At 33.8% G+C, this 24,593-nt stretch overlaps 1 pseudogene; it reads left to right on the top strand.

Annotated features, from left to right (window-relative positions):
- Nucleotides 1–713: 713 nt before the first annotated feature.
- Nucleotides 714–23,959, top strand: LOC124371806 (annotated as a pseudogene).
- Nucleotides 23,960–24,593: the final 634 nt, after the last annotated feature.

Below are 24,593 nucleotides of genomic sequence, written 5' to 3'. Positions count from 1 at the left end.
ATAATAAAAAAATGTCATTGCCAACAAATATATTTAGTTTTTCAAAACATTTTGTATTTTGAACATTTTGGTTCCTATGTGTAAAATTTGTTATTTTTCAGTAAACCCATAAAGTATAACAAGGAAGTTTTTGACCATAAACAAAGATCTAGCCAGTACTCAAATTTTTAATTGTTTCAATTACTTTTTAAGTAAATGATTATTATTATTGAAATAATTCCGTATTACTGATATGTACTAATGCTGAAAGATCGTTCTCAACCCAGATATGGATCAAGAACTTTTTAAGGAACAAAATGAGGTTTTTACTTTCTGTCTACTTTGGGAAAATATCATCTATCTTGACCCCCCCCCAAAATTGTTTTCCTGGCTACCTTATTGGCCACAAATACTGTATAATATTTTTATATAAATTTTATCTAGTAAAAATGCTTATAAGGTGTATTCGTCTTACTCAACTTGTTAGAATTTAATACTGCAAGTAGGTGAAAAATAAAATAAGCTACATCAGTTATAACTAAAATCATAACAATTAGAGTAAAAGCTGTAATTCTGATAATTTTTATTGCTAATTCATGTGTAACTGAGGTTTTAAACGTCAGCTAAACAAATGGGTTCCTGAAATTTAAACTTACATATGGACTGACAGCAAATTATCACAACTGGATGTCCTTGAGAGTGGATGTGGAGAGAGAGAGAGAGAGGGTTTAATGATGACGTCTAGTATGCTGGACCTGTGAATTATCCACTCATAGCCAGCTTCTAGAAGTGCGCAGTAAAATATTGTTCAGTGTGTTATCAGCTGATTCTTTTTAGGTAATGTAATTTTACTGCAACTATTTTATCTATACATTAACTTTGTAAACAATCAGGAAAATAATTAATTTTGAAACAGTCTACTGTAGTAAACAGTTTTTACTTGTTTGATATGTTCCAGCTATTGAAATGTTATAATGTACAGAAAGTAAATTATTGTGTTAAATAATTTTCATGAAAACAATAAAATTAATAATGCAGTATCATTTAAATAATATTAAATTTATTGATGGTTTGTATAATAATTAGGAGAAAACCTTTTTTTAAATAAATTTACTAAACAATATTATAACCTTGGTTTTGAAAATAGTTGTACTGTTGTTTATTATATATGTAAATTGTTTGATTTTGAAAGTAATATGTTTATACAATCTAGTTAAATAGCCATGTATTTTATATGTGTTTAACGTTTTTAGCTACAGTATTTAAAAAATATACATAATTGAGTAAATAATTGAATTGAGGAAATACTCAACTGTATTTTATAGTTTTTTAGACTCAGGGATTTATAATTAATTCAACAGGACAGAGCAGCATTTTAATTATTTTTAATAAACAAGTATGATTTGCTTTGAACAAGAACAATAATTTATAAATTGTTGAGTGAGTAACTTTTACCATCCTTTATTTAAAGTTATAACCAAACATATGATAAAAAATGTATTTGGTAATGAGAGAATACAACAAAGAAAACTTGGTAATCTACTTGGTTCTCAAACCACAAGTATGCAGGAAGTAGTAGATAACGGAATGTGATAAGAGTGTTAACAAAGCTGAAACTATTATTTCGGAATATTATTTAAAAATTTAAAGCTCTTATACAAATTATTTGTTGGGATATACAATTAAATTCATAATACTGTCATCAGTTACTTATGGGATTAGTTTGAACGGAATTCACATTATCAACAAATACACCACAATACTGGGTTAAAATATCACATCACAATTTAAATTTGTATAATTGAAAAGAATAAAGAACGAAAGAAGCTTGATTGTCATTAAATACATGAGGGTGCAATAGACATTCTCAGAAAAACAGTAAACACATGCTATACTAGTAATGAAATTATATTACATTTAACAAAGTTAAAACAGATACAATAATAAAAAAAAAAAACACAAAGTTTACAGTTAAAACATTAAGGTACTTGTTTCACAGGCTAAGAATTCATTGATTGTGTATAAAGGAGTTATCTTAAGCCAATTTCAAAGAACAATTTTACAGTTACTGGGGCTTGTCCATACTCTACCAGGTAACTTATTGAAAAGTTAAACCTCCGTTACAGCAGTGGCTTTTTTAACTTCTCAAGTTTTAGTGGAATAAAATTTAACATATGTTACAATAATATTTGGTCCTTGTGTTAAAGTTATGGATATTGTGATGCATCTCATACCCATTTCGATTTTCGTCCACTTTGACAAAAAAATAATATATATATTCTTCTGTAGAGCAGTTTTAAAAGAAAACTACATATTTATTTACTGTACAATATTTTGTTGTAATTGCAGCTTTCTCAAGTACATTGTATAAACGTACACCGAATGAAATAAAATACAAAAGAAGGAACACCTGATAACAAACTTTTTTTAAAATCTCATTTAAGCCTCAGTGTCAGCTATGCCGGCTTGATGTGCTCTGGTTTTTTACTTTAAAAGTACAAAGTACATGATTGGACCTCCCTGGGATTTGAACCCGTGATCTTTCGGTTAGAGAGCCGAGAGACTATAACCATTAGTCTACAGAGGACATAGCAATCTTTCTAAATGCAAATAACAATTTTCACACTCAAACAAGTTTTGATTAGTTGTTGATTTAAAAAAATAATAACATAATATAATTTTGAATTAAGGTAAATTTATAGATCAGAATCTAAGGAAAAAAAACAATAAGTTAGCGAATGTTAAGTCCATATGGTTGTATTGATTTTAATATAAGTTGGTGTGCTAATTCATTGTTCCTTAGATTCAAATCATTTCAACAGCTATTTTCAATAGGTTTAATTTTGCTTATATCTTTTGACTTTACAGCAATCCTCAAAGCTTTTGTTATGGTGAATAGCGTGTAAGGCTACTGGTTTTTTGTCTTTGCGATTAATAGAAAAACGGTGATCGGTCATTCTTACCCGCAAAGAATTTGAGGTTTGCCCAATGTAGTCCTTGGGACAAAACCTACAAGTTAGCTGGTAAATTGAATTGTTGGAGGTACCATCCAATTTACCAGCAATTGGATAAGTTTTCTTAGTGACTCTACTTTGGAATTGATCGGTCCTATCCATAATTTTACAAATACCACAATGTGGTTTATTACATGGTTCAGAGCCAAGTGTATATATACACAAGATTCTCTACCCTTCATATTCTTGATCAACCTGAAAGCTTGCTTTTACTATAGGGAAAACTCTTTGTGGTCCATTACTATTGTACCGTACCACAGGATTATTCCATGTGACAGAAGTGAGTGAAAAATTGCAAAATATGATGTTAATAATGTATCTCTATTTACACAAAAAAACCCATAAGTTAGTAACCCTAGATAACTTTGTACATAAACTACTTGTGTGAGTATCCCAACTAAGCCTGTCATCCAAATGAACCTCCAACTGAGTTACTTCTATTTGCCACAGCAGAGCTTAAAATAAAATAGTAGTGTCTGTTTTATTAGCGTTTATATTTAAATAATATGCAGTAAACCTATAAAAAGTGATCTTATAACATTACTCTGCACAATATCTAAGCTAATTAAATCTTTCCCAAAATTTAGTAATGTGGTATCATCTGCATATAAGACAGAATACAGGGTACAGTAAATGCAAAATAATTTTACAGTTGTAACATACGAAAAAGGCCAAAGGATAGAGCCTTGAGGGCCAATTTGAACGGTTTTAAACTCTGATACATGAGAACCTTGAGCAACCATTTTGACTCTTACTATTTAGATAGGAGGTCATTAAGTTAAACTCTTTTCCTTGAATACCATAACATTGAAGATTTATTAAATGCAAATCATGAAATATACTGTCAAATGCTTTAGACAGGTAAATTAAAGTGGTAGATAATGTTTCCTTGTTTTCGAAGCTTCTCATGGTTTTTTTAATGACTAATTTAACTGGAAAGCAAAAACTGCTCTTTTCAAAGACGTTTTCTCTCAACAAAGTAATTGTGCAATTGCTCTTTTATACAACATTCAAAAACCTTACTAAATATAGGTACTAGTGAAATCGGGTGATAACTAGAATAGTATGATTTATCTACTACTTTTTTAAAAATTGGTATAACTTTGTCAACTTTAAGAATATTTGGAAAAAACATCTAGATTAAGAATCGAGTTAAAAGAAACACTCCTTAGCTATTTTGTTGGAGGGCACTTTTTAACATCTTCACTTTATGATGAACTCAATTTTTTAGAGACACATTGGAGCACATCAATTAAACATATCTGCTTCCAATGAAAAATGTTATTTCAATATTTACATTAGATGTGTATGTATTCAAAAATTAGATAGCAGAGTTATTACAATATTCACAACATTAGTTACTCTGTGTGTGATTGTGGAATTAATAGCAATATAATAATTCTGTGTGGAAATTGATTTAATCTTCAATCTGTCTATGATATGAAACCAGCCACTCCTACGGATTTCATTAACACTCTCATCCGAGGTGTCTGTCGATTTATTTTTGCTTGTTTTCTTTGCTGTTGGAAAACTATTCTTCCATTAAAGCCCCGGCGAATCTGAGGTTCAACGGTAACCACGTTACAAAAATCATAGTTTTCCTTTCTCCGCTGAAAATTTTAACGATTACTTTGTAAATATTTGTAATGATATTATACCAAATTCAAACCCAGCCAATATTGTAAATGTAGACAAAATGCTAGAAACAACACATGTTAACATTGTAAATAATTTTAAATGGAATGATGTAACTGTACTTGATGTAGAAAGATGTATTAAAAAACTCAGTAGTTCAAAGTCCGAAGATTTTTATGGTTTATCAAACTATGTATTAAAGCAATGTTACAGTGTTTTGCTATGTCCTCTGGCCTATTTGATAAACTGGGTGTTTTTTGAGGGTATCTATCCTAAGTGTCTGAAAATTACCATTACAATACCTGTTTTTAAGAAAGGAGATATTTACTCTCAAAGTAATTATCGTCCAATATCACTAGTCCCAGTTATGTCAAAAGTTGTAGAAGCTATAATTAAGGAACAACTCAATAAGTACTTTGAAATAAATAAATTTCTATCATCAAGTCAATATGGTTTTAGGAAAGGTCTTTCTACCATCAATGCTATAGAAAATATAGTGTCCTATGTATTTCAAGGATTCGAAGAAAAAAATTATACTCATGCAACCTTGTTGGACCTAAGTAAAGCGTTTGACATTGTGTCTCACGATATTCTTATGACAAAACTTGAATTTTACGGTATTGTGCAAAATGAGCTAAATCTATTAAGGTCGTACTTGATGGATAGATATCAAATGGTTAAAACTGGTGAACAACAATCAAGCCTGCAAAAAGTATTAAACGGGGTTCCCCAGGGCTCAGTACTTGGGCCATTTCTTTTTATTATTTTTACTAATGACCTCCCAAGTTTCTTATCCAGTAATTGTGCTTTATATGCTGATGACACAACATTGTTAAATGCAGGAAAAGATCTTAATATATTACTCGAAGACAGTGAAACCACACTTAAAAAGTCTTGCATATGGCTTGAAAATAATAAATTATTACTTAATAAAAATAAGACTGAAAGAATTGTTTTTGGGCTTAAAAACACTGAAAATAGATCTGTTAAACTCCTAGGAATAAATCTAGACTGCAAGCTTAGTTGGAATGAATATACAAATCAATTGTGTAAAAAAATTGGCTAAAGTTCTTTTCTTATTAAGGAAACTAAAAACATGTACCAGTAGGGAACTTATTTTAAATGCTTACTACTCTTTTTTTCACTGTCACCTATTATACGGTACAACTCTTTGGGGAAACTCCTCTGGGGCTCAACAGGTTTTTATATGGCAAAAGAAGGCGATTAGATGTATAGTGGGAATTGGGGACACTGAATCATGTAGACCGCATTTTATTGATCTGAGTATTCTAACGTTACCCTGTGTGTTCATGTTTCAATCAATTATGTATATTAAAGACCATTATGCAGAATTTAATTTACGAAGCAGTAAACATGTATATAACACCAGAAATAAAAACCTTATTGATGAAGAATTTGTACGTCTAAGTAAGACAAAAAGTAATTACATACATATTGGCATAAAGCTTTTTAACAAATTACCTCTAAATGTAAAGTCTTTGTCTGTAAATAGTTTTAAATTAGTTCTTAAGAAATGGTTTTTAAAAAAAGCGTTTTATAGTTTAGACGAATGCTACAATGTTTCATTAGATGACATAATATTTTAGGTGTAATATTTATATATCATAATTTATTCTCATATTTTGTAATTTTGTATTATTTGTTGTATTTATTGATTGTTAATTTTATTAATTGTTATGTTTGTTAATTGTTATATTTGTTCATTGTTATATATTGTTAATTGTTATATATTGTTAATTGTTATATTTAGATTAAGACTTAAGACACATTGACAAACAACAAGCTATCTTACATCAAATTTTCACTGAAGTCAAATGTCTGCTATTTTATTTGTATCATTGTGCTACCATTTAATTGACTAATGTGACAAAGCCTATTGTAACGTATGTTATTTAACGGCAATAAACAAATTGAATTGAATAGCTTTGTCCTGTAATAGATTGGATGGCTGCTGCTTGTTTTTTTTCCCATATCTACTTCCAATGCGAGTAGCTGAGCCAAGAGCCTATCATCTGAAGGGACGTTGGCACTATGATCTCTGAATATGAATGCATAATGGTGAACTCTAGAAGTGATATTTTTTCTAAAAGCTTTTCATTTAGCATTATGAAGTTTTCTTTTTCGCTTTGCAATGTTTGTATTTCATCTTCAGCATCAAGTTTGCTAATTTTCAATGCTTCATTCATTTATTGTTGAGGTTTTTTTTAGTGATTGATCTTGTAGCTTGAGCATATTTTTAGTTATTGCTGAGACTTTTCTATATTCATCCATGGTATTCTGATTTAGCAAGATTAAGTTTACTGCCATAGTGAAATAGATTTTTTGTCACGGTTTCTTTCAGAATTTTTGATTTTGTGTTCATAATTGTTTTTCTCTTTGTCCTTATAATCACCCATTTATCAACATTTCTTTGGCCTTCAGTTTATTCTTTAGATGTGAAGGTTCCAGATTTTTTAATTGTTTAGATTTACAATGTGTTATGAAAGGGTTTCAGTTTTATTTTCGAATTCTTTTAATCTGTCTTCTAATTCTGAGTGAGATGAGCTATAATAAATTTTAAGATCATGAATTCCATTCTTTAGCAGACTATGTTTATTTAGAAGGAGGCTACCAGCTTCAGCAGTAAGAGTTAAGAGTCTCTAAATCTTGCTCTTCATTTGTTGACAGCTTTATAATTTTTTTCTTTTAGAGTATTTTCTTTGATTTTTTAAGGCAAATGTTGTTGGTCATGTAGCAGTTTTTTGTGCTTCTACCAGAGCACTTTGAAAGGCAGGAATTTAAATTTTGTCATTAGAAGTTTCAAATAATTGAAAGTTTTCAAAAGGTGTGCTGTATTTTTCAGTACAAGTAGTAGTTTTTTGTGCCATAAAAAACAATGTGGTAACTTAAACGCATTTTAAGGTTTTCAATTTTATCGATGAATGCTGGCCATGGTGACAGACCCTTAATTTTAGCAAAAGTGGTTTTATTTATTTTAAACATTTTGTTTAAATTTTTACAACAGTAGATTGTGGATAAAAAATATTTCTTAGGGACAGATTGGTGTTATATTGGTTGTGGGAAATTATAGCAGAGAGCAGTGTAAGAGAGATTTATCAGGTTGTTGTAGAGAGATACAGTTACACAGACACAGCTGTCGACTCTGCTGATGCTGACTGAACACTACAGTACAATAAATTGGAATTGAAAATAGGATTTTGTACTTTACACAATGTGTTGAGTGGTATATTTAATTTTTTTTTATAGTTGAGTGTAGTGTAGTAAAGCTTTGTTGCACAACTTTGATTTTGTGTTAATGAAGTCTGTTATTTTATTGATTTCAGATGCAGAAAGTAACGTCACAGATATGGCTGTGACCACTGGCTCTATATTTGTGGATGTTTTAATAGCTGTCATTCCTGCTCTATACCTAGTGTACTGGTACATCACAAACAATAACGACTATTGGGACAAAAGAGGTGTACCTAATGTCAAAAAAGGACTGTTATGGGGCACCTTCCTAGGCAAACAGTCGCAAGCAGATGCAGTTTTGGAGATTTACAAACAGTTCCCTGATGAAAAGTACGCAGGACTCTTTCAATTCAAAAGACCTGTTCTTATGGTGAGAGACCCAGTCTTAATTAACAAGGTTCTAGTGAAAGATTTCACTTACTTTCAAGACAGAGGAGGACCTATAGTTAAGAAAGATATCTTCTCCAAAACTCTATTTGGGTTAAGGGGACAAGTATGGCGGGCACTGAGATACAAGTTGACACCTACCTTCACAACAGGCAAATTGAGAGGAATGTTTGAACAAATTTCAAAAAGTGGAGATAACATGGTTGATAAACTCAAGGAGCATTTGTCCACAAAGGAAATGGCGAGAGGTGTAGATCCCAAAAACTTCCTATTTGAATTCACCTTAGATGTAATTGCAAGCTGCGCTTTTGGTTTGCAGTTTCAACCAAACAGTCCTGACTTCAACAAGTTCAAGTCGATTGTTGAAAAGATGTTTAAGTTCTCCCCTTTGCGGTTTATAAGATTTTGGTTTTGTAAACTATAGCACCAAAGATATCTGACTTCCTTAACATTAGCATGTCGTCCAGTGAGGCTGCAGAATATTTTACCAACCTGACAAAAGCCACAATTAAATATCGTAAGGAAAACAATGTCCAAAGGAACGACTACTTCCAAATGCTGTTATCACTCAAGGAGCAAGAAGAGAGTGGGAAAGACATGTCCCATGTGGTACCCGCTCATGTTACTGAGGATGATGCAGTCATTGACCAGATGCATTACACTCAGGAGGATGACCAGTCCATAGATACACCTGAGAAATGTAAGTTGTACATAGCTATAACTGAACAATTCCAGTGTTTTAAGTGGAAAGCATATATTAAAAGTTATAAAGAATAGAATAATTGTTGTCACACACTTATTCACAGGTCAATCATTAGTCCACCCCTATTAATTTTTAATAAAAAAGTAAACTATATATTCTAAAAGAATGACATAACTTTTTAATATGTTTAAAGTTTTGAGAAATGATTCCTCTTTTAAGAGCACCTAAAACTTTCAAATGCCAACTATGAATGAATGAATGAATGAATGAATGAATAATATTTATTTCCCAAATACAAATTAATAACACGTACAATGTATCTATATACTATAAATCCTACATCCATTATTAACATAATAGATAATCATCTAAATATGGTAAAAAACGGCTGCAAAAATATTCAATAATACTATTCCATCAGGGAAAAATAGGGTCTACATGGGCAAGTAGCCTGTGCGTAGACCCGAGCCATTATGGCAACGATATAGGAACGGATTTTTAGAAAAAAATTAGTTTATGTGATAGAATATTTTGTAATTAAGAAAAAATTAAATAGTAAAACAATAAAAGAAATACAATACATTAATGTTTATAGTTTTGGAGCAATCAGTTAACGATGACAACAAACCCACCTCTTTAAGCTAAAAATAAAAAAAATAAATAAAAATATATCAAACCATAACAATCTAATATCTGTCGGATACAACTATTTCCTTCCAGGGGCAGCCGGACGCAACAATACACGACGCAATGACTGAGGGGTAGGTGAGGGGGGTCAAGGTCAGGTCCGCCTGTTGTACCCGGTCACAATGAGGGCCTCGACTTCCTCGTCACTGAGACTGATAAGCAGTTCCGACACTTTCCTTTTAAAAGTCGATAATGCAGTTGTTTGAAAAAGTTCTACGCCTTCATATTTTAAGCACAAATTTCGGTAGAGTAGTTGAGAAATGTAATAACAATTAGTAGTTGAAAAAGATTTAATAAGATTGGAGGTAGTAATTCCTATGTTTCTAGAGTATCTAGTGCTGTAATTATGAGTAATTGGAATAAATATTTCGGTAAAATTATTGAACGTGTGTATTAATACAGTTTTAATGAAAATTTGTCTGACCGTAAAAACTCTAGTCTCTTGGAATAGGGTACTGGTCGGGCAACGTTTACTCTTCCTAAAAGCAGCTTTTAATATTGATTTTTGAATTATACTAAGGTTATGAATTAAAGTTTTATTTGCTCCACCCCACGCAATAATACCAAAAGACAGAATCGACTGTACAAATGCAAAATAAGCTACTCTAATTTCGTTTACGTTCAGAATATTTGTTAACTCTTTAAAAGCAAAAATATATTTCCTTAATCTGTTTTTCAAATACTCAACATGTTCCGTCCATTTCATACGATTATCAAATATAATTCCCAGATATTTGTAACTGCTAACACGCTGTATATTTCCACAATTACAATTAGTGTTTGTGTAATTTCCACAAGAGTGAATGGTCAAGTCAGAGAGTACATAATCTGATTGTGTAGACAACGAAATTGGCATAAATTTAGTTTTTGAAATGTTTAGTGTTAAAATATTTTGATCGAGCCATGTTTTCACTATTGCCAAATCACTTAGAGCATTTAAGCGTACTTCATTCCAGGTCTTCCCCCGCGTTAAAATAAGAGTGTCATCGGCAAAAAGAACTAATTTACTTGTTATATTCAACTTAGATATATTATTGATATATAATAGAAATAAAATGGGCCCAAGTGTGCTTCCTTGGATCACTCCGTAATTAATGGGCATTTGATCGCTGTTGACACCCCACAGATCGTTGTTATCTGTCGCCTATCTGTGAGGTAGGACTGGAACCACGAAAGAGCGCCGCCCCGAACACCCACAGCCTTAAGCTTATCTAAGAGCTTATTCCTGTTTACAGAATCAAATGCCTTTTTTAGATCTAAAAAAATTAACATTAGACGCTCTTGACCTGCTATTGCTTGATTTATTTCTCTGCAGACATCGAATAGAGCATTTGAAATGTTTTTGTCTGACCGGAATCCATACTGATTCTTCGACATAATATCATGAGTAAAGAGATATTCTACCAGCTGTTCTTTTATTATTTTTTCCAATATTTTTAGACAAAACACTTAGCAGAGATATCGGTCGGAAATTACTTTTATCGGTATATTCGTCGGCTTTATGAATCGGTATAACTTTAGCTATTTTAAAAATATTTGGGAAAGTACCAGAACTAATGCTCAAATTGATTAAGTGTATTAAAGGTTTGCAAAGAATATTTAAATTAAATTTAAGAACTTCAGCTGAAATGCCATCGCAACCGGGGGCAGACCCTCCCCGCAGACCGGATACATGACGTAAGATGTGTTCCTCTGTAACAGTATGCAGTGTGAAACAACTGTTCTGTCGATAGTCCTCGTCAGTCACAACTGGGTCGCCGCTAGGGTTAATGTTGTTTGCTAATATTTCGCCTACATTCACAAAGAAGTTATTAAATTCGTCTGCTACATTTTTTAAAAACAAATCGTTGTTTTACATTAATATGTGGACAATATTTTTGGATTTTAAAAACGTCTTTTTGTACATCCCTCCCTGCCAATTCTTTAATAATTCCCCAGAGAATTTTTGGATCTTTTCCGGATTGATCAATCTTTGATCTATAATAATTCCTTTTTGTTTGCTTGATCAAGTTACTGACATTTGCGCGATGTGCTCGAAAGATTCGTCTGACAATTGGGTTAAATGGTTGTTTTTTTACCACTTTACTTAATTTATCCCGCTCACGTATTGCTCGGATTAGCTCATATGTGATCCATGGTTTCAATTTTTTTCTTCTCGTCTGTTCGATTTTTACTACTTTTTTAGAACTTTCTATTGAGTTTTTGATATTTTCGCATAAGATATTAGCACAACTATCGACTTCCAGACAGTTCAACACTGCCTCCCAGTCGGACTTGGCGAGGTTGTCAGTGAGTAGGGCATGGTCTACGTAAGCGCGAGGGGGGAGTTGAGTGTCAGTGTCCGTAGCAGTTTCTGTTATCGTAAGGGCAGTACTGTAATGGTCCGTAAAAGCCGTCTGGAAAATGGCGGCTTTCACCTTGGTCATGTCACTGTATCGTACGAAAATATGGTCGATGCTGGACTGACTCTTTTCAGTTACTCTGGTAGGTTTATCAATACATTGTACAAGTCCCGCTTCAACACAGCAGTTTTTATATTCGTCAATGTGTACGTCATTTTTTAGTAAGTCCAAGTTTATGTCTCCTAGTAATATGCACATTTTGTTTCTACCCATAAATTTATAATAATTGTGTAATCCTTCCAAGAACATATCCATGTCACTGTCAAAAGTCTTGTATAAAGCTAGTACATTAAAACGTTTGTTAAAAAATATAAAATCTAACGCAATACCGTAAACGTCCCCTAAAGCCACTTGTTTTACAGTTGAAGATATGTGTTTCCCTACATACACGACCACTCCATCGTTCTTGTTCCGTTGTCTGTCAGTTCTGTGACAGTCAAACCCCTCCAATCGAGCCTCCGCCCCTCCCCCACCCACCAGCCAACACTCTGTCAAAACTATCGCATCCAACTGACATCTCAACGATTCTATAAATATAGCTAATTCATCAAAGTTTTTTGCATATGATCTTATATTGCAGTGGAAAATATTTAGGCTGCAATCCTCCAGATTAGTCGTAAAAAAAATCACCATACTGATTTATATTCTTCAAAACTGAACAAGTAATGGTAAAAAGGTTAGTGCCGTCATTATCAACTACGTTTTTGGTTGTCATAAGTTCCGCACAGCCCACCTGCCCAGCCTACTAATACTAGCATATTTACAATTTTGCCTTAATTTAAAAGTTGTAACATGAAATGTGTAATACTACTTGTAATATAACAGCATGATTTTTTAATTTACTCGGTCTTTTAGACACTTATCCTCTTATTTTAAATTTTAGTGAATTAATACTAAAGTGTAATTCGTCGCACAATGATTACAAATAATGGGAAATAAAAATGTAAAAAATAAAAAATAAATAACATTTATGAGTATTGGTTGTTATTGATATTAGATGTTATACATAATTTTTACTATGACGGTTAATGTTTATTATGACGGTAAATATTTTTACTAATTAACCATTTTGTATATTATTTGATACTTTCTAAAATAAAGATATTTCATTTACAACATTTAATAAATAATAAGAAATTATAATAATTAAACAAAACATTCCCTGTGAGTTTAAAAAACCAATGACAAAAAACGAATCATTTCCTAAATTTAAACAATAAAATTTACTTAAATAATAGTTATATATAACAACTAAATATTATATTTCTCACAACATATCTTACAAAACGAACACAAAAAGTAATTAAAACAAAACTTACTTGTGGATTTAAAAAACAAACATACAAACAAAAAATAACAACAAAACAGAGGATAGTCAACTTACTTAAGTAATGGTTTTAGTAAACAAAAATCTTTCTTTTAAATCCTAACTGCTGACACTGCATGTCTTATAGACAGACAGAGATGCACATTGTGAAATAATTGCAGATATATAATACTCCCGATTATGAATCCTGATTCACAATCAAGGATAATACAAATAAAAAACAACCTTGAAATCTTTCTTACGCTTTGAACATCACTTGCCTTGCACTATGAATTAGCTTGATTTTTAATAGTTAATTAATTAAATTTATAATAAATAATACTGTTTATGAGGATAAAAAAGCTATGTACTCAATTAAACCAAAACAAAATTTAAGATTAATAATAATAAATATATAACTCTAATCTGTTATTCTTAAAAAAACAATCAAACTACCACAGTATCAATACTTGCGGTCAATTGTATTTGTCCATCTCCTCCATCTCCAGCACTCTGATGGCAGCATCCTCCTCCCTGGGCTTGATCAGGACCTTACCGTTGACAAAACCAGCGTAGTGAAGCTTTCCCTCTCGCCGCAGTCTTCTGGCCCTTCCAAGCAGTGCCTTGTTACTGGGGGTAAGGTGTTCATTAATAAATACACTGGTCGCGGGGAACGAAGCTGCGATATCCGAAGCCACAAGGTTTCTCTTGACTCGTGCGGCAGCCAGCCACATCTCCCTGACCATCCTCGACGTAAACTGCACGATGAGAGGCGGGTGTGTGTGCTTACGAGAGTACAGGCGAAGGCGGTGAGCAATCGACACATCTCCTCTGTTGTAGTCGATCCCGACGACACTTGCCACTTTCCCGAGGATCTCGGAGACATCCTCCCCCTGCGTCTGTGGAATGCCGATAATCTCCAAGTTAGATGACCGCGAGTGTTGCTCCACATCCTGCAACTGAAGCCTCAAGACCCGCGACTCGTCTGTCAACAGTCCATTTTTCTGTTCGAGAGTAACACAGTGCTGCTCCAACTCATTCTGCCGTCTGTCTAAATTTTCCACATTGGTTTTCAGTGACCGAATATCTTCTGATAAAAGATGGATTGAAGATCTGACTTCATCAATTTTAATTTCCATGGAGGATTTTAGGGATTTTATTGCTTCTAGGATTGTCTTCTTATCTTCGTCTTCTGTACTTCGGACTGATGTTGTCGAGGTTGATTCGTCCACACAAAACATCACATTTCCACGTTTTATTTTTCGACTTTGTGAATTGAGCAGAACCAACACGTGTACAAGTAGGATGAAACTCCAATTTACAGTCTGTACACTTTGCCACAATGTCTGTTGACGCAAAATCCAACACACACTTGGCACATTTACCCGGCATTTTGTGCAAACACCACGATTTAAAAATGACACTGAGTACAATTTATTAAAAATATACGAATAAATACTCGGCACAATCAGTGAGCGGGCCGGACAGGATTAGGCACGACGTTAGCGGACGAAGTTCACTGCAGATAAGCGGAGCACCGCACCCATCGGCTGCCTGATAACGACGACTATGTCTTGGTGATGTATAAAAGCAAAGCATTTGGCATAAATAAGATATTTTTGTTTGTATGTTTTCAAGACATTCAGAAAAATCAAACTTATAATTGGACACACTAAACAATGATAATTCTGAAACATTCTGAGAGAAATTAACAATAGATCATTGATGCACAGAAGTTTTTGAGAAAATTTAATCATCCATTAAGAATTTCTAACCTCCAAAAGAGATTTGCACCATCCAGTTTGAAAACCAGATAAATAACTTTGTTTATCTAGCACTGGTAACACTGGTTTTTATAACACCACCCCACTAAGTTTATATGTTCACGCCATACATACAAATCTATATGTAAACCACTTACAAAAAGACACTGGGCGATTTTAGTTTCACGCAGGGTGGGGTAAATACCCCTTCACTGCTGTGATGCTGCCCTCTCCCAGTATCCCCACCAATGCTCGACACTCGCACACTTGCTGTATCCACTGACTTGGCCACTGCCATTTAGCGGCTAACCTCACACCAAAACGCAGGCTCCCTGGATAAGGCTAAGGCTACATTAGTCTGTTCAATTAATATTTTAACCCTTGTATAGGCCTACAAACAAAAATACAATATACTTATAGAATTTGTAAGTAGCTGTAGTGCAAATAAAATGGTGTTAGTGCGACACGACCTACACAGCTGATAAAACAGACAAGGAGATGCTTGCCACACTCCCCATCACTGAAGGTGGGCCCCTCCTGCATGTGGCTACTCAGATATTTGCTTCTGTGCAGATTTTTTTTGCGAGCGGTTTATCTATATTTACTTTTTTACCTATATTATTTTTCAATTACATAGTGGTTATACTGTTGGAAATAAATGAAATAAAACTGTTCTTTTGATTACGTGGAACTTATATATATATATATTCTGTTTGTTAAAAGTCCCGGCGGAGCAAGTACTTTTTGTGATTTGATGTTTATTGAAAAAATTAAATAAGGCTATTGCCATTTATACAAATTTAATTAATGTAAATTTATATTCTGTATTGTTGAAGAAACTTTATGTAGTTCCAAAAATTTTATTAAATAGATTAAATTAAATTTAATGTTTCTAATAGTGTTCTCAGAAGAAGCACTCACTTCAAACACTGTCATCTTCCTCTCTGCTGGTTCGGAGACAGTGGCTCGCACTATTGGCTTTACTCTGTTCGAGATATCCAGGCACCCAGATATTCAACAGAAGCTTCAACAGGAAGTGGACTCTGTTTTGTCCAGGCACAAGGACTGGTCATACGACGCACTCAAGGACATGACGTACCTGGACGAGGTCATACAAGGTCAGTCCAATCATTCACCACTTGTATTATCTGGTGTTTGTTTTTCTTCAACTGATACAATATTTGTCCAATAGAGTCACAAAGGATCTACAACCTCCTGCCCATGCTGATGAGAGAGTGTGTCCGACCCTACAAGGTACCTGATTCGGACCTCATCATAGAGAAGGGAACGCTGATTCTCATTCCTGTTACTGGTCTACACAATGACCCTCAATACTACCCCGAGCCTTGCCAATTTAATCCAGACAGATTCAAGGGTAACAACTTCAAGCCCAGCTCTACATTCTTACCCTTTGGCGATGGACCAAGGATTTGTATTGGTAAAACATATTGAAATTAATTCTAACAACTAAAACATAGTCACAATTAAATTTTTGAGGCTTTGAGCTTCTTAATTGACTTGTAAAATGCAAGGTAATAACTTAAAGTTAATTCTGATTCAGCGATAAATAATTTAGGTTTCCGCACCTGGTAATCCATCCGATTTATGAAATATTTTATGTGTTAACTGGGTTTTTTGTGTGTTTGAATTGATAAGGGTATTTTGAAATTTTTGATTACTTCATATATGCTCCATCTGAAAAGCAATATCAACAATATAAGAACAAAATTTGGTTTGTATGAAACACTTGACTACAATTTCAATTGCTTGAATAAGGTATATTTTTTACTTCTGTAATGCTACACAATATTATTATATTTAGAATATTTTTATATGTTCTGTCTATCAAATTCATACTATACCTGTAATCATTAAATTTATAATTACAGTCTGGTTAAGAGTTCAGCAAAGAATTTCTGCTTCTTAAAAAAGTTTAAATCAGTAAATTATTTTGAAGTAAAACTCAGCGGCTTTTACCAAAACAATAATTGTAATCGTAGTTCAACAATAAGTACAATTCGGCTAGTACTTTGGTGAGGGTGGTTGTCCCATTATTAAAATTAACTGTTGTGTACGGGTTACGGGGAATCGGAATAAAAGACTGAATTAGTTTACATCATCGACTGTGCTCGGTTAAGGTTGGAGGGTAACAGAGAGAGAGAGAAGGGCAGGACACTGGAAGTGGTAGGTGGTGTGATCTGGTGGGCGTGATGAGAACAGCCAATGGCATTTATTCAAACTAATCACCCCATATGACGTCACAGCATCATAGATCATACAGTTGGTCTTTGGCTGTGGCTTTAACTTGCCAGTAACAATTTATAATATGTATAATAATTATTATTATAATTATTATTGTAATTCAATACATTACATTTCCTCCCTTCCAAATTTCAAAATAAATTGAATTCACACAAGTCATAGATAAATTAAACAATACAAGTGTAATAATAAATATATAATAAACACATATAAATATAAATAACACATATCATTATTAAATGTCATCCTTAAGTACTGTAAGTTATTTACAAGTTTAATTTCTCTACAGGTTTCCTAATACGAGTTGGGTATCTGTTTGTATGATCAGCTGTTCTAGTGACAGGAGAAGGAACAGCTGAGGGTAGAGAAAGACGTGGTCTAGAATGAGGGGTAGTGATGTGACATGGAGAGGTTATGATGCGGTGAGGAGGGGGAGAGACCAGCTGATCTAGTGAGGTCAGTGTTACTAATTCTGACTGGGCTTGGAGTTGGCGGACAATGAGCGCCTGCCTCACGCTCCGCAACTGTACGGTCCTGAGATGGTGGAATTTGACTGTCACTGTCAACAATACTACTGTGTAGTCCTATCAGCTGATCAATATGTCTACTCCAAATTAGACCAGTTTTTGTCATAACAGAATACATTACATTATTTAACTGTTTTATTACAATGCCCTCTATCCATTTGTCTTTAGAGCGATAATCTCTCACTAATACAGATTGATTAGGAAATAGAATTCTCGTTTTTCTACCGCCAAAATATTCTTTTTGTTTGTCCTGTTTTAATTGCACAGTTCTGGCTATATTAGGTCTGAGTAAATCTAGCCTGCATCTTAGTGGTCTATTAAACATTAATTTGGCAGGTGTCTCGTTAGTAGTGCTATGAACGGAGTTTCTGTAATCAAATAACATCCTATTCAAGGCTACTTTAGTATCAATATTTTCTTGAAAAGCCAATCTTATTTTACGTTTAGCATACTTAACTGAGTTCTCAGCCTGACCATTAGACTGAGGATGATAAGCTGGTGAAAATGTATGTCTTATACCATTAAGTTGCATGAAATTTTTAAATTCAACTGAGGTAAATGGTGGTCCATTATCACTATGGATAGTGACAGGTAATCCAAATCTAGAAAATAGTTCTCTTAACTTTTCTATAGCTAGCTTAGCTGAAGTAGAGCCTACTTCAAATACTTCCAACCACTTAGTGTAAGCATCAATTACTACCAAGTAGGTCTTATCTTTGAAAGGACCCAAGTAATCAATATGCAATCTTTCCCATGGCATAGATGGATAGTGCCAAACATGTAGATTACTCTTACTAGGACTAGAACGTTCCATAAGACAGGAAGAGCAATTGTTCGCTAGGCTTTCAATGTTTTCATCTATATTTGGCCACCAAATATAGGATCTTGCTACTGACTTCATTTTTACAATTCCCAAGTGACTCGCGTGTAACTCATTTAATATGTAGCTACGCAACTTGTTAGGAACAACAATTCTATATCCCCACATAACAATGCCATGCTCAACTGTTAGCTCGTCCTTCCTTTGGAAATAAGGTAACAATTCCCTATTCTCTCCTGACAAAAAATTTGGCCATCCGTACATCACATAGTTATGTATTTGTTTTATAATAGGATCATTTTGGGTTTCAGCTTTTAACATCTTCAAAAGTTAAAGGTACTGAACTTTCAGCGATACAGTGTAAATAGGTACCTTTCCACCTTGGTTCATTGTTATTATTTACAACGTGTTTAGTGCTTAATGGTAAGCGTGATAATGCGTCTGCGTTACCATGCTTTTCTGACCTTACATACTGTACATCAAAATTGTATCCACTTAAAAATAATGCGTATCTTTGTAATCGGCTTGCTGCGAAAACAGGTAAACCCTTTTTCGGTCCAAATATGCTAATTAAAGGTTTGTGATCAGTACACAATGTTAATTTTCGGCCATACAAATATTGATGAAATTTCCTTACTCCATATACTACTGCTAAAGCTTCCTTATCTATTTGTGAATATTGACATTCTGCTGGTGATAAAGTACGAGAGTGGTATGCAATAGGTTTCTCAACGCCTTCAGGGGTTATGATACTAAGTACGCAGCCCAGCCCTGTCGAGCTTGCGTCTACTGCTAGTTTTACAGGCAACTTTGAATCATAATGCGCCAAAACTGGTGCTTTAGTCAAAACATCCTTGACATGGCTAAATGATTTGAGACATTTTTCATCAAAATCAAATGGCACGTCCTTTTTTAACAAGTTGTACAACGGACTCAAGATTGTTGACAAATTTTTGATAAACTTACTTTCCATAATAATTTACCAAGCCAATAAAAGCCTTGACTTGAGTGACAGATTTAGGTACAGGTGCCTGATTTATAGCTTTAATTTTAGATTCAGAGGTATGCAGTCCATCTTTATCGATACTAAAACCAAGATACTCGATTTTGTCTACAAAGAACGTACATTTATCTTTCTTTACGGTAAAATCCTTTTTCACTCAGGCGTTTACAAACCTCTTGCAACCTACTTACATGAGTTTCGTTATTAGGTGCGGTGATAAGAATATCATCCATGAACACTGATATGCCTTCTAAATTATGCAAAGATTGTTCAATAACTCTTTGAAATATTCCTGGGGCTGATGAGATTCCATAAGGCATTCTACTATATGAGAAAAGAACCTTATGCGTGCTAATTGTACATAATTTTTGTGACTCACTATCTAACTTTAATTGTATATAGGCTTGACTAAGATCTATTTTAGAGAAACGTTCTCCATGCTGTAAATTTGCAAATAAATCTTCTATTCTAGGTATAGGGTACTTGTCTACTTCTAGATACTGATTTAGAGTAACTTTAAAGTCTCCACATAGCCTAATTTCACCGTTCTTTTTTAATACTGGTACAATGGGCGTTCCCCATTCCGAGCTGCTTACTGGAATTAACACTTGTTCGTCAACTAAGCGTTGTAGTTCTTTTTCTACCTTACTTTTCAATGAGAATGGTATCGGTCTTGGCTTAAAATACCTAGGTCTAGCATTTTCTTTTAGATTTAGTTTTTACTGGTTCGCCTGTATACTGACCTAGTTTCTCAGTGAACACTTCTGGAAATTGATTAGTTAGCTCGGACGTCATTGTCTCGAAATTAGCCTTGTTATCTATAGGTCTGTTTATAACACACAAGTTATTTTTAAACGAAATGTCAACTCCCAGTACTTTAAGCCAATCACGACGACCATTAAAGGATGTGAACCTCCTCTAATCACATACAAATCTAAGCATTTATGTATTTTCTCATAGCAAACATCAACATTAACTTTGCCCACAGGTATAATAGGTTCATTAGTGTACGAATTCAAAGTTAGGTCGTTTTCTAACAATTTACAAGAACTAAAATTATTTTCATAAAAATCCTCACTACACACTGTGACACTAGCTCCAGTATCAACTTCAAATATGGTTTCTCGACCTTGCACTAGGACTTTAATCTTAATTGGGGTCAACTCTAATTCTTTTACGGTGAGTTTCATTTACTTTAAATAAATTCTGTATGTCCTCGACATAACTCTCAAGATTTTTCATCACTCTGAACATAATTCTTAGAATTATTTTGAATCTGACAGTTCTGAACTATCATTTACAAAATTATGTTTCTTATAATCTTTGTTTTTCTTGTTTTGAAAATTAGACTGATAAGATATACCTTTCTTAACTTTCGAAAGCTGATTGTCTGGTAACTTACTAATTTCAAGTAGATCGACATACCTTAGATATGTGATTTCTTTTACCACATTTGTGACACACAAACACCAAACCAATTTGCACTGCTTCCTATAGTGACCCACACTGCCCACAGGCACGTACACTGCACCTTGACTTCGTGCCTTGCGTTGTTAGCTCGCGCTGCCACCGCTGCCGCCGACTCTCACAATGTGGGTGGTGATGCGCTGCCATCCGCTGGACCCGGCTGCCGCCGTTCACTGTCCAATGCCGCCGCATTCTTCTCCGCCGCTTCCACTGAGCAGACGATTTTCACAGCCTGGTCGAAGGTTAGGGTGGTCTCTCCCAACAGCCTCTGCTTGGTCGACTCACTCCTGATGCCGCTCACCAGTCTGTCTCTGAGATAGTCGTTGAGGGATGCGCCAAAACTCGCAGTATGCAGGACAATTTCTTGAGGCTGGCGATGTACTCTGCGACTGATTCTCCTTCCTGTTGATTCCTTTTGCTGAATTTGTACCTTTCAGCTATGAATGATGGCTTCGGGTACAAATGGTCCTGAATTAACTTCACTAATTCATCAAACTTTTTCACTGAAGGTTTTTCCGGCGTACATAAATCTCGTAACAAACTGTACGTTTTCCACACCCACGACTGTTAGTAACGTACTAAACCTTTTTGTCGTCACTAATACATGTTACAGTCAACGAATAATTCAAATCGTTCAACATACGAAATTCCAAGTTTCTGCACTGTTGTCGAAGTCACCAATTCCGCCAATAATTCCCGCCATTTTTACTGTTTTCACTAAATAAAGACGAAATGTTCTAATTTACGACCTTGTCTTCCAACATCAAAATGTACCGATTTTTGAGTCCACGTGACGCCAAACTAACAGACTCCACTACACTTCCACTATATATAATTTTCGGAGAAATTCATTTACGCACAATCGAACAGGTTGCATTGCACTCGCGGGATCGCATTAATACCTCGTCGCCAATTGTTGTGTACGGGTTACGGGGGGGGGAATCGGAATAAAAAGACTGAATTAGTTTTACATCATCGACTGTGCTCGGTTAAGGTTGGAGCGTAACAGAGAGAGAGAGAAGGGCAGGACACTGGAAGTGGTTAGGTGGTGTGATCTGGTGGCGTGATGAGAACAGCCAATGGCATTTATTCAAACTAATCACCCCATATGACGTCACAGCATCATAGATCATACAGTTGGTCTTTGGCTGTGGCTTTAAACTTGCCAGTAACAATTTATAATATGTATAATAATAATTATATTATAATTATTATTGTAATTCAATACATTACATTAACTTGATTCACACTCACTGTACTCTTCATGACACATTGTCCTGTGTTATTATTACATAAAGTGGTTGCTCAGCTGTTACTATCAGAGTACAATTACAAGATATTTTCAAAAGAAGACTAAAGTAATTATCCAAATCTTGATTGGGTTTATTGGAGTTATTGGGTTTATCATTCACACCAATAAGCTCAAAAGCTTTTGAGAAAAATAGCATGCATTCATATGCATAGGCACAATACATTTATAGGAACTTTTTGGGTTTGTTTTTGACACCAGAAACAACCTCCTAAAGTTTTGTCTGTGTATTTAAATTTACACCCTGTATAGACCATTGCGAATAATAAAAATAAAATTTATAGAAAAAAACGTTTTAAAGATGATATAGAACAATTGTATGTTTTACATGGGAATATAATAAATGTATGCAATAGCACATACATTTTTACTTTCTATAATGAATTTAAAACACTTAAAAGTATAATTGGATGAAGTTTTTTTTAACTCCTATAGATGTTGCAAACCAGCCAAACCATAAAAATAACAATTCATGGGTGCTGAATTGATCACAGAAAAAGTAGTATTGTAACAGGTTAATCATCTTAACAATAGAATACAAACTTACGGTATTAGTGGACAGATAATAAACAAAGTATCTCCAACAGCCCTACAATAACAATGACAGCCCATAACATAACATCTCTCTGTTACAGCCATGAGATTTGCAGTGATGGAGGTGAAGGCTGGTGTGGCCAAAGTCATGTCTCAATACTCAGTGGAAACTCAGTGACAAAACTCAACTGCCTCTTCAGTATGAAGTTCGTTCATTTATGCCATCAGTTAAAAACGGAATTTTCCTTTCTTTTCAAAGGAGATCGTTGAAACCAGAAGTGTCATAGTAGTTTAGTAAAATGGTATTGTTACTCTATTGCTTAATTAACGACTTTATTTTTTATTATTATGCGCTACACTATTAGTTACCTTTATATTCCTACTATATTCACATCTATTTAGAAACATATGTAACGATTTTCAACAATTAAATTTATTTGAATCCGGATTATGATTGCAAATTTAAAATTCATGTCACAGAGCTGTTGTTACAAATTGGAGTCCAAGGATGCGAAACTTTCATTTACTCAGACTGGGGGACCGACCTGACCTTGACCCCCCACTGCTCCCCCCCCTGATCGTCCTTACCACGGTCTTGTGTATGTAGTCTTACTTCCAGCGATGGTTTTTGTCTGATACAACAATATTTATCTCTTAATTCCTTCATCACACAACTAGTATTTCTATATCAGTTTATGCCCTAAAAAACATATTGACACGTAACAGTAACACTTTTTTCAACATTTAGATAACATTAAACTTTTCAATAGAACTCTACCATACACACAGGCTGCTTGCCCATGTAGGCTAATTTTCCATTGTAGACATAATATTTAGCTGTAACATATGGTCTTATAATAACTCTTATTTAAATTATATCAATATTATCCAACTACTGTAATTAATTTAAACTGTTTCATTTTAATCGCCTGCTTCGTAAGTATTGTAAAAAGGGTAACATAATTTACAAACTGTATGTATGTGTATATGTTCTTGGAAATAAATAATTTTTCTATTTCTATTTACCAAATAGCCAATATATTTTACCTTTAATTTTTATTTTTTCTTATATAAATTAATACAATTTTCTATTCAACTATAAAAGTCTTAATCTTCACTTTTATGAAAAAGATTTTAGTAAAATAAAAGTAATGTATATAGCATAAATAAATAATTCTAGTACTTAAACTATTGCTCGTCTTAATAATATTATTGCGATTATATAATATAAGAGAAACTACAATAAACCCAAAAATCTCAAGGTAACTTTAGGTTTGTGATTTAGTTAAACAACTGTAATGGGCTTTTGCTGATTAGAAAAATAATGCCAGGAAAGTATTAGTAAAAAAAATAAAACTATTATAAATATACGAGTATAACTCTTGGGACTTACATGAAAGTATAACAAGTGACTGACATGTCCAAATTTGTTTCAAAGAAACATCTGTTATAGCTATAACTCCAGTAGCACTTTCAAAGCACATACCACCAAGCTTGCACTTGATAAGCAGACATGATAGTCAGGAGAGCCAGGTCAGGGTTA

Source organism: Homalodisca vitripennis, unplaced genomic scaffold, assembly GCF_021130785.1.
Source record: "Homalodisca vitripennis isolate AUS2020 unplaced genomic scaffold, UT_GWSS_2.1 ScUCBcl_2033;HRSCAF=6389, whole genome shotgun sequence".
NCBI classification, from domain to species: Eukaryota; Metazoa; Arthropoda; class Insecta; order Hemiptera; family Cicadellidae; genus Homalodisca; species Homalodisca vitripennis.
Note: the sequence above shows the minus strand (reverse complement) of the source record. Positions and strands in the feature narration are given on the sequence as shown.